We start from the raw sequence: 17,656 nt of genomic DNA, 5'->3' as shown, positions 1-17,656 counted from the left end.
TTACTCTGTACAGTCACTCCCAAGTCTTTTTCTTCAGTGACTTCAATTACAGTCTTCCCCCCCAGCTGGTAGTCCTTATGTGGTCTATATTTACTTCTACCCATTCTCATTACACAGCTTTTGTTGGTATTGAATTCCATTTGCCACGTCCTGCTCCATTCATATATTTTGTCCAAGTCCTTCTGCAGTATATTGCAGTCATACATATTCCTCACTCTCCTCATAATCTTTTACATCATCTGCAAACATATTCATATAACTTCTCACTCCCTCTGGCATGTCACTTATATAGATCAGGAACATGATGGGACCAAGCACCAAACCTTGGGGAACTCCACTCTGACTTCACTCCCTTCACTACCGTCCTCATTTCTCTACCTGTCAAATAATTTCTCGTCCACTCCGTCAGATTTCCCCTTATTCCTCCTATACTACTTAACTTCCACATCAATCTGTTATGTGGTACTTTATCAAATGCTTTTTTTTAAGTCTAGGTATACACAATCAACCCATCCATCCCTCTCCTGTAAAATATCGACCACTCGAGTGGAAACATAGCAAATTTGATACACACGATTTCCCTCTTCTAAAGCCAAACTGTTTCTCACTTAGTATTTCTTCGTTTTCCAGGAACTCACACCACTTGCTTTTGATCACTTCTTCACATATCTTACACATAATGCTGGTTAATGAAACAGGTCTATAATTCAATAGTTCCATGCGACATCCTCTTTTGTAAATTGGTACTACATTTGCCCTTTTCCATTCTACTGGCACCTGTCCCATGTTGATAGATGTTCTTGTTAAATCTAAAATTGGATCTAGCAACTGCTCTTGACATTCTTTTAACATTCTTCCAGACACACCATCTGGTCCCATTGCCTTGTTAACATCTAATTGACTCAAAACTTTTGCAATGTCACTCTTTGTTACTATAATTTCTTGCATCCATCTTGTCACAGGTAACATCCGTCGATTGAATTGTGTTTCTTCTGTGAATACTTTGCAGAAATTCTCATTCAATTTTTCAACAATGACACTTGTATCTTCATATATATAATCTCCAACCTTTAATTTATCAACTGTTTCTTTTTTCTGTAATTTACCATTAATGAATTTATAAAACATTTTGGGATCACTTTCACAATTCTCCACTATTCTCTGTTCAAATTCTTGTTGTGCCCTTCTCACTTGAACATATTTATTTCTTGCATTCCTATATGCTTCTCTCTCCACTTCCTCATTATTTCTCTTGTATTTTTCCCATGCCTTTTCCTTCTCCCTTTTGCCTTGTCACAGGTTTTGTTAAACCATTGATCTCCATTTAAGATTTTCTTAGTATATTTTGGCACAAAGTTCTCTGTGGCCTCACTATATATTTCCATAAATTTTTCATATTTTAACTGCATGTTTGTTTCCTGGTACATTTCGGACCAATCCACATTTCCAAAGTAATTTCTCAACTCCTTATATCTTCCCTTAGCATAATTTAGGCATTCCTCCTTGTATCCAACTTCATTATCTTTGTTGAACCCCACCTTTACCTCAAATTTCAATAATTCATGATCACTCTTCTCCAAAGGACACTCATGCTCAATCTCATTTTCTAGAATTACTCCCTTTGTGAATATCAAGTCCAGTCTCGACGGGGCATCACCCCTCCTTCTCCTTGTTGGATGCCTCACCCACTGTGTCATCAAATTTCCCACCGCATAATTTAATAGCTGCTCACCCCATTCTCCACCATTCCCCACTTCAAATTCTTCCCAATTGTCGTCTTTAAAGTTGAAATCTCCAACTATAACCATTTTTCCTTTCTTTGCAGCTTCATTTCTCATTCTTTCCAATGTGCTTTCCACCATACTATTATACTGATCGTTTGACCATGCACTTGTTTTTGGTGGTACATACACAGTTACAATATTGATATCTTGCCTTCCATCAGTCACCACCAGTCTCCACTATACACCACCACTTCCTCCTCGTCTCCTCCAAGGCACACATTTTGCACTATTAAGTCTTTTCTTGTTAACACAATTATTCCACCTCCACTTTTATTCACTCTATCTTTTCTCCACATTCTATAAATTCCTCCTCCAAACCAATCTATTTGTATATTCAGTCTCAATTTAGTCTCCACTATACACATATCTGGTTTATCCCTTATCAGATGGTCCATACACTCTAATCTTTTTGATAGGAAGCCGTCTATGTTAGTATATGATACTCTTATGTCTTTCTTCCTTATCTGCTCCTTTGTCTAGTCTTTTACTTCCTCTCTTTTGTCCACCACTTCCACACTTTGTCATTTCTTATTTTCCAAAAAAAGTGTGTGTGTGTGTGTGTGTGTTTCACTGTTTGATCTGCTGCAGTCTCTGACGAGACAGCCAGACGTTACCCTACAGAACGAGCTCAGAGCTCATTATTTCCGATCTTAAGATAGACCTGAGACCAGGCACACAACACACACCGGGACAACAAGGTCACAACTCTTCGATTTACATTCCGTACCTACTCACTGCTAGGTAAACAGGGGTTACACGTGAAAGGAGACACACCCAAATATCTCCACCCGGCCAGGGAATTGAACCCCGGTCCTCTGGCTTGTGAAGCCAGCACTCTAACCACTGAGCTACCAGGCGTGTGTGTAATTCACTGTTTGATCTGCTGCAGTCTCTGACGAGAAAGCCAGACGTTACCCTACGGAACGAGCTCAGAGCTCATTGTTTCCGATCCTTGGATAGGCCTGTGTGTGTGTGTGTGTGTGTGTGTGTGTTTAGCCTGAGCAATTCTTTTTAGTTTGGCTCCTTGTCCCTGGGTGGCTCTAAGTTAATTGAAACTTCAAAATCAGTGACATTGTGCAGCCTCGATCTGTGTGTTGCTGCTACATATATACTCACCACTGCTACCACAAGACTAACAGCCTCACCATCTTTGTGCATTGCCGCTACTCACCACTGCTACCACAGGAGTAATAGCCTTACCACCTCTGTGTGTTGCCACTACTCACCACTTCTACCACAGGAGTAGCAGCCTCACTGCCTCTGTACAGTAAGCCCCCACATTTAGCGATCCTATTAGTCTGCCGAAACCATCGCTAAATTGGAATTTTGCCAAATTTGAATACTACTTTAAATAGGGAAAAATACCAATCAGTCTTTCATCCACCCAAAGTCCCCATTTTGAGACCCCATTTACAGCTGCAACATCGCCACCTTCACGAGAATTAGCACCCCCCGAACCACTAGTGGAGGCCATGGTGATAGCGAAACTCGATAAACAGCAAGGATGGGAGCACAAAAAATGAGTTCACACGCTGGATTAACACACACAATAGCTCAAGTGTCGAGCAGGAATGCCGGAGGCACTGTGGGGCTAACATCACGGCCAAACAGACACGCGATTGGCTCAGAGTGAGCAGGAGGTGGGACAGTGTAGCGCGGTACATTCGCTAAATATGACAGAAAATCGCTAAACTTGAGGGCTTGGCCTTTTTCCAGACAGTCGCTAAATAAGGGTTTCGCTAAGCTGGATTTCACTAAATTTGGGGGCTTACTGTACCTTAATGCCACTACTCACTACTGCTATCACTGAAGTAGGAGCCTCACCACCTCTGTGACTTGCCACTACTCACCACTGCTACCACAGGAGTAGCAGCCTCACTGCCTCTGTACCTTAATGCCACTACTCACTACTGCTATCACTGAAGTAGGAGCCTCACCACCTCTGTGACTTGCCACTACTCACCACTGCTACCACAGGAGTAGCAGCCTCACCATTACAACACTGCCCATCAACAACACCCTGCCGGGCTTCCAGTATTACACACTCTATGAACAATCAGCGAAATACTGAGAAAATTATGTGGAGACCAGACAAATCAAACTCTGAGCCAGTACAGGCACTCTGGCCAAAAACTGAAGCATAATGCACATGAACAATTTGATGAATTAATTATTCTATGGTGGTCAGCTAACAGATACATTGCAGCAGCAGCATACAGTGGGGCAATGTTACTGTGCTAGTGGAGCTCCTTAAAGTATGCATGGACTAGCCCATGGCACCTTCAAGGGGCTGCTCTTTTTTATCCTTGCCTGAGTCCCTCTTCCTTATGAAGAAAACAGAGGAGCATTGTGGAGAAACCATCTTGAATAATTTCCAAACAATGACTTATTTTGCAGAAAAAAAGTGGTACCTTTAAATTTTAATCTACAAGATGAAAGAGTCTGCTGTGAAACCAACTAAATAAACATAAACCTAACTCCTAAAACATGCATACCCCACCTCAAACACACACAACACCACCACAAACACAACTAACCCCACCTCAAACTTGCCTAACCTCACCACAAACACGCCAAACCCCACCACAAACACACATAACCCTGCCATAAACACGCCTAACCCCGCTACAAATTAACACGCCTAACCCCACCAAAAACAAGCATAACCCAGCCACAAACAAGCATAACCCCACCACAAACACGCATAACAATACCTCAAACATGCATGACCCAGCCAAATCAACCACCATTATACTGTACTTATACTTATTCATCCAATCGTGACTCTTCCACTGTTTTCCACATGATGGGTCCTCCTTCCCTTCAGCGTTGTGTTCTGGACCGGTCCTTCCACTATCTGCAGAAGGAAAGTGGGAATTTTGTAAAAGCGCCACGGAAACTCCTTGTTTGTTTTATATGTCTTTATCTTTCCTTGCTGATGCAGCTGGCTTGGACAACTCCTTTTGTTCAACCTATCAGACTGATGATTTTGTTTTGCAGTGATATTGCGTCTGAAGGATCTCTCTCTCTCTCTCAAACAAGGATGATTTCATATTAAAATCTTGCAGAGAATGGAACAGGAAGTTTGCCATACAGTATTTCAATATTACTTTTCAAGGCCAACTATATGAAGACCGTGACACCCGATCCCACCCTGAGGAAGAAGTAAAAGGGAAACTTGAACAGTATATACTTGGGAATCACCATGACATGCAGGAACATGACACAAAGGTCAAAGCTCATTATTACTACGAGCATTAAGGATATCAATGCCTTCACTCAATTTCCCCGAAAATCAGCAAGTGCCGTACCAAGATTGAAATAGGTGAGCACCAAACAATATAACCCATCTATTATGGTCATCATTTAATGATGGGGATGCACGAGCGCAATCCCCGCTAACAAAAATTTCGCACTTAAGGGTCAATCGCAGGGGGCAGCACCGCCGGAGTGCAATGGCAGGCCTCGCCCTGGGAAAACCGCCTTCATGATCACGGTGTCTCCTGTGCCAGGTAAGTATGGCTTTCATATGTTGTTTGTTGTTGTTATAGGTTTATTGTATAAAATTTATATACATTACATTAATGAAAAAAAAATAAATAAATGCAACCTGTATTATACAAATAGTATGCAAAGCAGGCATCAGCCCACTGGTGGGGGTTGTAGTGTTGTATGGTCACGATGGGTGCAACGAGTGTGGTGCCGCCGCCTTCGTGTTGTGCTGGAGAGCAGCGCTGGCAGGTCAGGCCAGGTCAGTGGGGAGGACGTGCCGCCCTGAGCACCTGTAGCATCGCCTCCCTGGGCGTGTGGTGGACAAGATGGGCTGCCCTGGCTTCACGTCTGCTGAGGAGGCTGCCGGCTGCAGGCTGGGTGGGTAGTGGCGGCGGTGGTCTGAGGGCGGCTGTGGTGGGGCAGGACAAGAGGTAGTGCAGCAGCGGGCGGCGACTCTGCCTCCCGCAGTGCTCGCACTCCTGCCCCTCGAAGCCATCATAGAGCTCCTTCTTGGTGCAGAAGCCCAGCCTGACGCACTGCAGCAGCACGCCGTCCGCCCTGGGCCACTGCTAGGAGGCATCGAGCGGCTGGTAGTCAGTGGCGGCGACATACCATGCCGCTGCTCTCTTGACGGCCGCATCGGCAGCCTCGTTGCCTCGCAACCCCACGTGGCTGGGGATCCAGTTGAGCCTCACCTGTCGCCCCTGCGCGGCGAGGCTCTGGAGGCTGCCCAGGATGGCGGTGGGGAGGCCCACGTTGTCGCTGGGCTGCGGCTGCTGGAGGGCCTGCAGTCCCGACCTGGAGTCGGTGTGCAGCACCACGGTGGGCTCCTGGCGGTGGTGGGCGTGCTCCAGAGCCAGCTGGATGGCCACCAGCTCGGTCTGCAGGGTGGAGCAGTGGTCTGGAGTCCGCACTCCCAGCTCGGTCCCTCCAGTGATGGCGGCGGCGCCCGTCCTTCTGCTGTCCGGGTCAACTGAGCCATCGGTGTAGTACGTCACACAGCCTGGCTAGGAGACCCAGGCCATCGCCATGAGGATGTGCTGGCGCAGCTCGGCGGTGGTGCACGTGGACTTGCTGGAGGGGAGATACGTGGCGGTGAACTCTGCGATCCGCCTGTGGCCACAGCCAGCCCTCGATGTGGACGATGCTGTGGACAGCGAACTGTACCCACAGCAGCCACGGGTTGCGGCGGAGGAGCTCGTCGTCCTACACCAAAGCCAGCCGCAGTCTCCTCTGGGCCACACCCTCCACATTGCAGTGAAGGACCCAGGCCATGCAGCAGGCCATGACCTGCTAGACTCTGACAGAGAGGGTCACCAAACAGGTCTCGCTCTGCATGATGCAGGCGCTGGACCATCTCGGTGTCCCTAGAATGGTCCTCATGGCGGTGTTCTGCACCACCTCAAACCGCTCCTGCTGGATGGGGGAGAGCGCCATGAGGACAGGGGCGCTGTAGTCAACCAGCGAGCGGATGGCTTGCATGTAATACAGGCGCAGGACGGAGAAAGTGGCACCGGACGTGGGTCGCGTCATGGCCCGCATCACGTTAAGCCTTGCCTGTGTCCTCTCCCTCAGGTAGGCAGCGTGGGCTGTCAAGGACAGCTGCTTGTCCACCCACACCCCAAGGTACTGGTAGGAGTTGATCCACATCAGCTCGACTCCCTGGACGCGCAGCTGCCAGGCCGGGTCAGCAGCTTTCACCATCATGGCCCGAGACTTCTCTGCCGAGATCTTGAGCCCCAGCTCCTCGCACTTCTCACTGATGAGGTCGAGCGCCTGCTGCATCCTCCTGAGCTTGTTGCCCCTTCCGGTGACCACGAGGGCGAGATCATCAGCGTAGCTCAGGAGGACGATGCCGTCTTGGAATGGCAGGGCCACCAGCTTCTCCATTAGCAGGTTGAAGAGGAAGGGGCTGAGGATGCTGCCCTGTGGAGTCATGTTCTCGAACTCCTGGGAGCTCGACTTGAGGACCTGGAACTTGACTTTGGCGCGGCGCTGCTGCAGATAGTCCCAGAGTCAGGCCAGCAATCTTCCTCGCACCCCCTTCTGCACGAGTAAGGTTGGCCAGCTCGAAGGCCTTCTCGAGGTCGAGGAAGACGACGGTTGTGAGGCGGTGGTTGGCCTGTGCCAGAAAAGTGAGGATGCTGTCTGCCGTGCTCACACCGCGTATGTAGCCGAACACGTGTGGATGGAGGGCCCCACCCGCCACCATAGTCAGACCAGGACCATTCTCTCAGTCGTTTTGGCCATGCAGCTGAGGAGAGAGATGGGCCTGAGCTTGGTGGGTTCCCTCAGCTTGGGGATGGGCTGGATGTCGGCCTCTTTCCACGCGGGTAGTAGGTGGCCAGCCGCCCACGACGCGTTAATCACAACCAGCAGGGCGGCGTCCCCAGCTGGCCCGACGTGGGCCAACATGGAGTACAGCACGCCGTCCGCCCCCGCTGCTGTGTCGCGGCCACGCCTCTTCACACGGTCCAGCTCCTGCTGTGTGAAGGCCCTGTTGGTGTCGTCCGCTTCCTCTACTGCTGCCCTGACGGCGTAGTCCCGGCGGGGCTGGAGATGGTGTTGGAGGTGGTGTGTGCGGGGAGGAAGCTGGTCGCTGGAGCCTCGTGCGGTGAACACAATGACGAGTCTCTCTCCTCCTGTTGTTGGGGTTGGGCTGCCGGGCAGGGCGGGGCTGCGCTGGAAGCCGTCCTTACGCTCCTCCACAACTGGCCAAGGGACGTGTGTTGGCTGAAGGTGGAGCACCACTCCAGCCACTTGGCCTCCTTCGCCTTCAGGGACACCTCACGCGCGTGCCACAACGTCCTCCATGAGTCTCAAGTTGGTAGGGTTGGGGCGCCTCCTGTAGAGCTTCCTGTGGACGTTGACATGGTGGTTGTGTTCTCGCACCTCCTCGTTGTAGAACCACCAGTCAGGCCGGTGACGGCGGCTCTGTGCACGAGGGATGGTAGCGTCAGCCGGCCGCTGTATGGCCTTCGTCAGGTCCCTCTCCTGCTGGTGCAGGTCAGCCGGGGGGCTGGTAGGCAGCTGACCACTCGTCAAAAGAGGCCTGAAACTTGGGCCAGTCTGCCTTCTTGGTGTTCCAACGCGGGGGTGGGTGAGGCAGGACGACTGGGAGGGTGGTGAAGTGGTCGCTAGTAAGGGTGGGGTGGACCCGCCAAGTGGCGCCAGCCGCCAAGTCCCTCGACACCAGGATGAGGTCAAGCCTGCCCCCCCGGGTGTGGGTGGCTTCTGTAGTGTTATGTCTCCAGTGAGGGTAGGTGATATATAAACTCCAGGATGGTGGTGGTGAACAAAGGAGCTATATATTCACAACTGTAACACAAATACACATGTTTTAACAATAACGTCCCAACACAAACGAGGAATAGGTGACACAATACATCACAAATTATTAAACACAAATATAAGAGACTCTTACAATCGCTGGTGACAGTGTAGAGGAAGGGGCAGGGACGGTGCGGTGGCAAGCAAGGTAGCTTGGTGTAGCGGCACCCTTAACCCTGGTGTGGGTGTGTGGTGGCGGTCGCCGCTCGCTGTCGAGTGTGCCAAACTGCCGTGCTGGAGGTGCGAGACCACCTACCCTTCCTTCCACGTCCCCCAACGATTGTTAAACACTAACCCCTTGGTAACAGGTAACAAGTAACAATTATAATATACTCCCCACCTGAAATCCACACATGGATTTCACACTCCTATACTATTTACAACCCAAGTCGTTGTGGAGGTGTCACCAAGCATCCTGATAGAGTCGTCACTCCTTGAGGCGATGGCGGCTAATCCACAGGAGGTGTGTCAGCATCCAAACCGGGACCCGAGTTCCCTGCATAGTTGATGTCGATGTCCTGTGACGCCTCGAGCTGGTAAAGCTTGTTAATGGGTCTTCTAGTAACGCGTCCCTTTAGACGTATTGTGGCAGCGCGTGGATTTCCGTCTCTTCCAGGGATGAGTGATACGATCCTTGCCATCAGCCACTGGGCCCTGGTATTTTCTCCATGCACTAAAACTACCTCTCCAATATTAGGAGTCCGGACAGGTCGTCCTCGAGGGGTAGTGTTCCATGTCCTCAATGCTTGCAGGTACTCTCTTGTCCATCTTCGGTTAAGATGGTCAGATATTCGTCTCCTATTATGCCACACATGGTCCAATGTGGTTGTAGGTTCAACAGCTGGTGAGATCACTCCTTGCAGAGATGTTACGCCGAAGAGGAAGTGGGCAGGAGTTAGAGCATCTTCCCCGTTATCACTTGTAAGGGGGCGAAGGTTCAAGAGGAATGCTAGCTCGTAGAAGGTGGCAACAAGCTCGTCATAGGAGAGGTGACATTGGTGCAGGGTTATCTTGAGAGACTTCTTCACGCAAGCTACTAAGCATTCCCAGAATCCTCCCCACCATGGCGAGGTTTCAGGGATGTTGCGCCAGCGTGTAGTGCGAGGAAGTAAGCCGGACAGCTTCTTAAACGACTTAGCATTGTCGCTGTAGATAAGGAATGGAGTACCCCGGAGAGCAAAAAAACGTCTCAGTGCCAGTTGCAGATCATCTACACTCTGTCTCCTTACGAGTTCTAAGTGAACGGCGCGCGTAGCCGCACAGGTTATAAGCAATCCCCACACTTTAGTTTCTCCAGGATCCATGTAAATCGGTCCAAAGTAGTCAAGACCGACCTTGGAGAATGCTCGAGCAGGTGCCATTCTGAATTCTGGTAGTGATCCTTCCGCAGAGCGGTATGGCAGTCCTTGGTACCTTCGACATCGTCCACAGGAGTTAACTGTCCGCAAAACTGTCTTCCTCCTGACCATGTACTCCGCTGATAACAAAGCCAATGTAGTTCGGGTACTTTGGTGGAAGCAACGACGGTGGGCCTCATCTACTATGAGAGTGGTGATGTAGCTGAGGTCTGGGAGGATGATGACTGAAGGCTCGTTGGTCCGTAGAGTTGCCCTCAGTACTGTACAGAGACGAGGTCTCACCTTAGAAAGTGACGAGTGACAAGGTAAGAGAACTCCCTTCCGTAGTGCATCCATGTCAGCTGCATAATTCTTCTCCTGTGCCAAACGGATCCAGAAATGAAGAGTTTCTCTTCGCTCGTCTGGGCAGAGCGGGCCAATCTTACGCTCCTCTAGTGGATGATGCAGATTATAACAGAAACGCCTTATCCATGTTGTACGGGTGACTGCCTGTTTGAGAGAAGAACAGTTAGTTAAAGTGAATGGTCCAGCTGGTAGGTCACAATTAGGCTCTGTGGCAACTGTTGTCACAATTCTAGAAGCTATAGTGTTAGTACTAGTTAACTCTGCTTTTGCGGTCTCACTTAGCTCAAGATCCTCCTCATTGCAAACAGGTGGCGGGGTAACAGGTGGGTTCAGTAAAAATTCTGGTCCTTTCCACCACAGGCTATTGGAAACCAGACTACTAAGGGAAATACCTCTGGTCCCTAAATCTGCAGGGTTGTCCAAGCCACTAACATGGTGCCACTGTTCTCGGCGTGAAAACTCCAGGATTAAAGATACTTGGTTCTTAACAAAAAGCTTGAGAGGTTTATCAGACTTAATCCAGCAGATAACATCCTTTAGAGTCGCTCCAGTAAGTTATGGTAGGTTGATGAAGGTCAAGTGCTTGGGAGACTGTGTTCATTAACTTAACGCCGATAAACGCCGCCATGAGCTCGAGGCGGGGAATGGTGAGGGACGGGTTAAGTGGAGGTAATCTCCCTTTTGCCACCAGCAGACGTGACTCTCCACTTCCGATGGCGTAGATTGCGGTGCAATATGCCTGTTGAGATGCATCACAAAAGACGCAAAACGTGGTAGATTGCTCCGCTAAGGCACCAGCACAACGAGGAAGTGGTACTTCCCTGATGTTAAGAGCATCTCCCCACAACTTGCGTACCTCTTCTTGGCAGGCTGGAGTTAGTTCTGTTGTCCACGTAGGGTAATTAGGATGCTTCCAGGTATCTTGAAAGATAGACTTACCCCAGATCAGCCATGGTGTTAACATTCCGAGGGGATCAAAGGGCTTCGATATCAAGGAGAGGAGGTCCCGCTTCGTATTTGGTAAGGTGTCTTGCCTAGGTATGAGAACAGTGAGCTGGTCCATGTCCGAGTTCCATCCCATGCCGAGGATACTGGAAGTTTCTGATGGTATCCCAGTCATACGCATTTTGTGGAGTTCCATGGCAGCTGCTGCGAAGAGTCTTCTTACTTCTTCCATTCCTTCATGTGCTTCTGCAACTGAAGGGAAGGTGAGGCATAAGTCGCCCATGTAGATACCACGTTCAATCATGTGACGCAATCGTGGATCTATCCCAGGGTAATTGCATAGATGAGTAGAGATGGTGTGCAGCAACATGAAGGGTGAACACGAAAGGCCAAACAGGACTCTCTGAAACCTCAGAATCTTGTCATCCCACAGAAACTGCACATACTATCGATCTTCTGCTCTGAGTAGTATCTGATGGAATGCAGATTTTATGTCACTCTGACAACCAACGTTATTTAACCGAAAGTTTAAAAGAACGTACAACAGGCGGGTTAGGAGGTTCGAGCCAGGGTCAAGAAATGAATTCAGACTTTTTTCATTACCATCCTTAGCTGAACTGTCAAATACTACCCTCAGCTTACCTTTTCTGTGTATGCCTCGGTGAAGCAGAAAAAATGCCGAAGGTTCTTTGTGTCTGGGGGCATACTCATTTTCTCTGTTCTGGCCTTTGTAGATCGTAAGTTGGTCACTGGTCTCTCATCTGATCTCCAAACAAGGTCAATCTCGTAACGGTTTTCATTTTCATTCCATCTTGGCTGTGGGTACTTCTTGACATCGCTCAGTTCTTGATCCGAAATTCCGAGACTATCGAGATCCCATAGAGAATTAACGGTCTTCCGGTAGTAAGACTGACGTGGAGGTAGGAGTTGAGAGATTTCAGTTCCCCCATGAACGACGTACCCGAAAACGGTTTCAATGGCTCTAAGGCCTTTTGAGATTGGAATCTGGTTCCAAAGAATGACACCATAGATTTGATCGGTCCCAATCAGTATATCTATATTTCCTGCGCTGAAGTCATCCGCAAGCTGTATTTCCTCTAATCCAGGCCATGAAGGTGGCTTCCTTGGTGGTAGAGGAGCACACAAGTGATCCGTCTTCCACAAGTTAAAATCCAAAGAAGGACCACCGTAACGACCCCTCAGGGTTATACGTACTTGGTCATACGTTTGGATCTTCTCCATTTTTTCTTGAAACCCGATACAGGCGAAGGTACCAGAGCCGGTGATAGGGAGTTGCAGGGCCTCAGCAACTGAAGTACGTATGTATGAAGAGTCAGAACCTCCATCTATAAGGAGCCTGACCAATCTAGTGTGGCTGCCATTAACTGCTACCACAAGTGCTGTACTACTATAGCAAAATTTACTGGTGGTAACGTTATACCTCTATTCAGTCAGGTGCTGGTGGTGCTCAGTAGTGTCGACTCCTTCACAAGTTGGACCTGGGCTCATTGCACATCCAGCAAATGCATGGGCACTCTTGATCCACTTCCCTCTTGGTTCTGAAAAGGCATGGTTGGCCAGAATGTTGTGAGACTGTGAGGGATGGTACGGTGTGGCCAAAGGCGAGAGCTGTCTCAAATCTTGTCTGTGAAGCGTGGAGTGATGTGGCTTGTCACAAAAAGGGCATTTGTTACTGGTACAGGAGCGGTAGTTATGTGGCCCTAAACACTGGAAACAGAGGCCCGCTGACTTCACAATTGCCCAACGCTTATCTACAGACATCTTCCAGTACTATTGACACAAACAGACCGTGTTGGCCACGGTTACAAGCTTTACAAACCCAGTCTTTCTTACTTACTGTTGTTTGTTGAAGGCTGAGCACACTTGTAATGCTCTTCCTTGGTGTTATTGGCGCTGCTGCTGATGGTGATGCCACTGGGCTTGGGGATTTCCTTATGGGTGGCTGAGTAGACTCTAAACGGATGGTGACTTCCTTATCCAGAAAGTCTAGAAATCCCTGAAGATCCGAATCCGAAACCTCTTTCGAATCCTTGTAACGTGCCCATTGTAGTCTCCAAGATTCAGGAATCCGACTCTTTAGTACAGGCAGGAGCAGTTGACTGTAGCTATCCTGGGAGACATTGAGTACTTCAAGAGCCCTGACTTTCGCGATGAGTTCGTCGACGAATTCTCTCAGAGACCTCAGGTTTTCTCCATTCATAAAACGAGGAGTGTTCAGCAGGCTGGCCATCAAAGATTCTCTTCTACAAGCTTTGTTTCCAAATCTTCGATTCAAGAGGTTGACTGCAACAATGTAGTTATCGTTGGTAGTTGCTAAGCCTTGTAAGCACTTTGCTGCTTCTCCAATAACGTGTCCCTTGAGGTGAACAAACTTTTCCACGTTAGAGTATTGTGGGTTGTTATGAACTGCAACCCTGAATAGATCCCAAAGTTCAGGCCAAGCAAGTACATCTCTATTAAAGGTAGGTAGACAATTTACTAGTCTAGCGGTGGCACAAGAGGAGTTCTGTGAAGAATGCAAAGTATCCTTATTTTCGATGGCCTTATCCAAACGAGAAAGCAAACGTTTGGATTTAAAGATAATTTCATGCATCTCCTTAAGGTGGTGAGAGTCGTCAGAAACATCATGTTCGTCGAGTTCCTCTTGGACCGTTTTCAGACGATTGAAGTGGTCTTCTGCTAGGTTAATGACATAAGCAAGGTTGTCTGCATCAGCCTTTTCCTTCTGGTTCCATAGCACCTGCAAATCGTGGATTATTTTAGTAGCCTTCGTCCGAGCTGCCGTTCTTTGACGCTTCAGGGTTTCAGTGTCCTCAGTCATCTTGCACAAGTAAGCACAATATTGATGTAATGCTCAAAAACGTCGCTCCGGTATCACAGTGGGCGTAGCGGGTAGAAGGAAGGCACATCTCACACACACCTCGGTATGTACAGGGGGAGGCGCACGACACACACACCTCAGAGCAGGCAGCAGGGGAGAGGCGCACAACACACACCTTGGTAAAGGCAGCAGGGGAGGGAGGCGCACGAAAACACACCTCGGTAAAGGGAGAAGCACACGACACACACCTCGGTAAAGGGAGAGGCGCACGATACACACCTCGGTTAAGGGAGAGGCACACAACACTTCGGTAGGTAAGAAGGCGCACAAAACTTCGGTAGTTCAGACGGCTTGATACAGTGCAGGTAGACTGTAGTCGCTGATCCAGTTCAAAGGACGTTGTAGTGTTATGTCTCCAGTGAGGGTAGGTGATATATAAACTCCAGGATGGTGGTGGTGAACAAAGGAGCTATATATTCACAACTAACACAAATACACAAGTTTTAACAACAATGTCCCAACACAAACGAGGAATGGGTAACACAATACAACACAAATTATTAAACACAAATATAAGAGACTCTTACAATCGCTGGTGACAGTGTAGAGGAAGGGGCAGGGACGGTGCGGTGGCAAGCAAGGTAGCTTGGTGTAGCGGCACCCTTAATCCTGGTGTGGGTGTGTGGTGGTGGTCGCCGCCCGCTGTCAAGTGCGCCAAACTGCCGTGCTGAAGGTGCGAGACCACCTACCCTTCCTTCCACGTCCCCCAACGATTGTTAAACACTAACCCCTTGGTAGCAGGTAACAAGTAACAATTATAATAGCTTCCCCTGTGTTTAGAAGGCGGACGTGAGGGACGTCCTAGAGCAGGACGGCCAGGTGCCGTCCCGCTTCATTGGCTTGAGACGGAGTGGAGCATGGAGTGATGGGCATTGAAGTCACCCCTCACCAGGAGAATTGTGTGGGCAGCGAGGGTGAGCAGCTCACCTGCCTACTAGTGCCTCCACCATCTTCAATTCTGCACCCAAGTCCTGCTACACTCAACACATCACCACACTCACAAAACGATATGGAACTGTTGTATGCAAACCAAAGCGTTTTACATGTTGTCTTATCATTCCCTCTGAATATTAATTCAGACAATACACTCGCTAGTCATATAAGACACAGATTATGGCCCAATCCTTTTACATCAAGAAATAGCAGCTGCTGCAGTGTCAGGTACGCAGGCCTGACGAGGGACCAGCTCAGTATGGCTGCACCTGGGACATCAAAATCCCTCTCGTGGTTCAACCCGTTACATCAACACACCAGTGTTTCAAAATAAGAAGAATCACTCCCACAAATATACCTAATCCCAAGGAGTATAACACGTTAGTTCTGCAAGTATTCCATTATACATATAGCCCATGTAAATAGGACAGCATGACCTACATGGCACATACACTGAACCAAGAATGTCAACAAAAATACACTCAAGTGACTGTGAAGACATGGCACTATTAAAAACATCATTCTAGCCTGGAAGTTTCATTTGTCTCATTTAACAAGTATTTATCTGTTTCAGCGTAAACTTCAAAAAGTGTGAAGGAGCACAGACTGATGAAAATCAATGAATGCTACTGGCACATGCACATAAAGGCAACAATGCTGCTGCATGATCATTCCGCTATCAGTAACCGGAGCATCTTGCTATAAAACGACTCATGCACAGGCATCCTTGTGACATCCCTAGAATGCAACACATCCCCACGACAGGAACAAGCGATCTGGCTGGGGCTTCTTCGATTGTGTCTTCCAGTACACCGACTTAATACACACACTGATATGTCTTTCATGTCTTACCAGTTGATTGTTTTGTAAGCCTGGTGAGGAATGATATTTTGGATCAATTGAATAGTATTGTATTCTGGCAATAAGGATGGATGAAACGCTCTCTCCTACCCCTGTCACATCCGTTCTCTCCTACATGTGGTGTTTTCAATAGTCACCGACACGCTCTGCTCGCAAGGCATACGCAAGAAAATACGCCCAGGATATCTTATCAAGCCGATTTTCTAACAAGTCTCCACATTCTAATGGATCCCTCAATCTCTCCCACACACTCCTATGAAGATTAAAAGCGTAATTCTAATGGATTCTGTTGATCCTAGTGTTGCAACGCATTAGAGCCGACCACTCCATAGCCAGAGCGGAAGCATGAGTGTACTATGTAGAACCTAACCCTAGGAATATTTTACAGACGAGTGTTGTACCTCCACATGGAGAAAAGGAATAGCCCGTGTGCAAAGATGCAGTAACTTAAGCCTCTTTCTTCTGTCATTGTTTCACTGAAAATGATGAGCCTGACATTATCCCTGGTGATGATCATTGATTCATGATACACAAAGCCCCACACAGGTACCCGTCCCAGCGTCATTTATTTATTTATTCATCCTTTTTTTGTGAACCTAGAGTTACCAACGTTGCTTCTTAACACTACTACCTGTATTTCAAGCTACAGCTCTCTTGGATAATGTGGAATGAAAAGCTTTTCGTCATGTGGATTCTTCTTTGGTTGACTGTCTTTTAGCCTAGCTATTTCTCACTGTTGTAATGTTGCATCTCTTGCTATCTTCTACCGCTATTTTCATGCCAACTGCTCTTCTCATCTTGCTAACTGCATGTCTCCTCTCCTCCCGCGGCCTCGCTGCACAAGACTTTCCTCTTTCATTCTTATTCTGTCCACCTCTAATGCAATATTTAATTAATAATCTCAATCACTCATTCCATTTTCTAGTAAACTCTTGGAACTCCCTACCTGCTAATCTATATCTATCTACTTATGATATGAATTTATTTTAAGAGGAAAGTTTCAAGACATTTATCCCATTCTTGTGGCTAATGGAATATTTTATTTGTTCGTTCGTTATTTTTGTCCTTGGTCAGATTTCCCCTATCATAACTTAAAAAGATTTCCCCTCTCATAGCTTAAAAGATATGTAAATAAAATATAATAGATAATATAATAAAAGAATATCAGTCTACCACTAATTTGTACCTTACTGCTTGATGCGAAACAGTAGTATTCACGATCCACAACGCTCAGTTAAGGTATTGATTGGCCCAAAGGATGAGCCGTTAAAAAAATAGCTTTAAATTCATTGAGTTACTCCCCTCCACGGAAATCTTTAGTAAAAGCCGAAAGATTTGTACGTTTTGAAGGGAAACCAGCGCTTTTTTTTTTTTTTTTAAGGGGGGTGAAAGGATAGAAAGCTAGCTAAAGAAAAAGTGGGTGGGAAGAGAAGTGGTGAAAGAAAGTAACAGAGAATAAAGATAGTGGGCTTAACCACTTTGCTATTTTTATTAGTTAAGTTTCACATTTATATGCACATATACACATACATATACACATACATATATACATACATACATATACATACATATATACTCATACATACATATATAATAGAACAAAATTCCAAAAGCCACGCAATTCTCAGTTAGTCAGTCACTCAGAAAGTCACAAATGCACAGGCAGAACCACAGCTTACCCTAACACACAGACTCGGGAGGAAGGT

The 17,656-nt window shown here is 47.6% G+C and overlaps 1 non-coding gene and 1 pseudogene across 1 annotated transcript; both read right to left on the bottom strand.

The window, feature by feature from the left end:
• Window positions 1-5,156: 5,156 nt before the first annotated feature.
• Window positions 5,157-5,304, bottom strand: LOC123502220 (annotated as a pseudogene).
• Window positions 5,305-17,197: 11,893 nt separating this feature from the next.
• On the bottom strand, window positions 17,198-17,314 carry LOC123502227. Its single transcript, XR_006673826.1, has one exon. It is a non-coding gene; the product is annotated as a U5 spliceosomal RNA (small nuclear RNA).
• Window positions 17,315-17,656: the final 342 nt, after the last annotated feature.

This window comes from Portunus trituberculatus, chromosome 10, assembly GCF_017591435.1.
Source record: "Portunus trituberculatus isolate SZX2019 chromosome 10, ASM1759143v1, whole genome shotgun sequence".
In the NCBI taxonomy this organism is placed as follows: domain Eukaryota; kingdom Metazoa; phylum Arthropoda; class Malacostraca; order Decapoda; family Portunidae; genus Portunus; species Portunus trituberculatus.
This window is presented reverse-complemented; position numbering and strand designations above follow the sequence as displayed.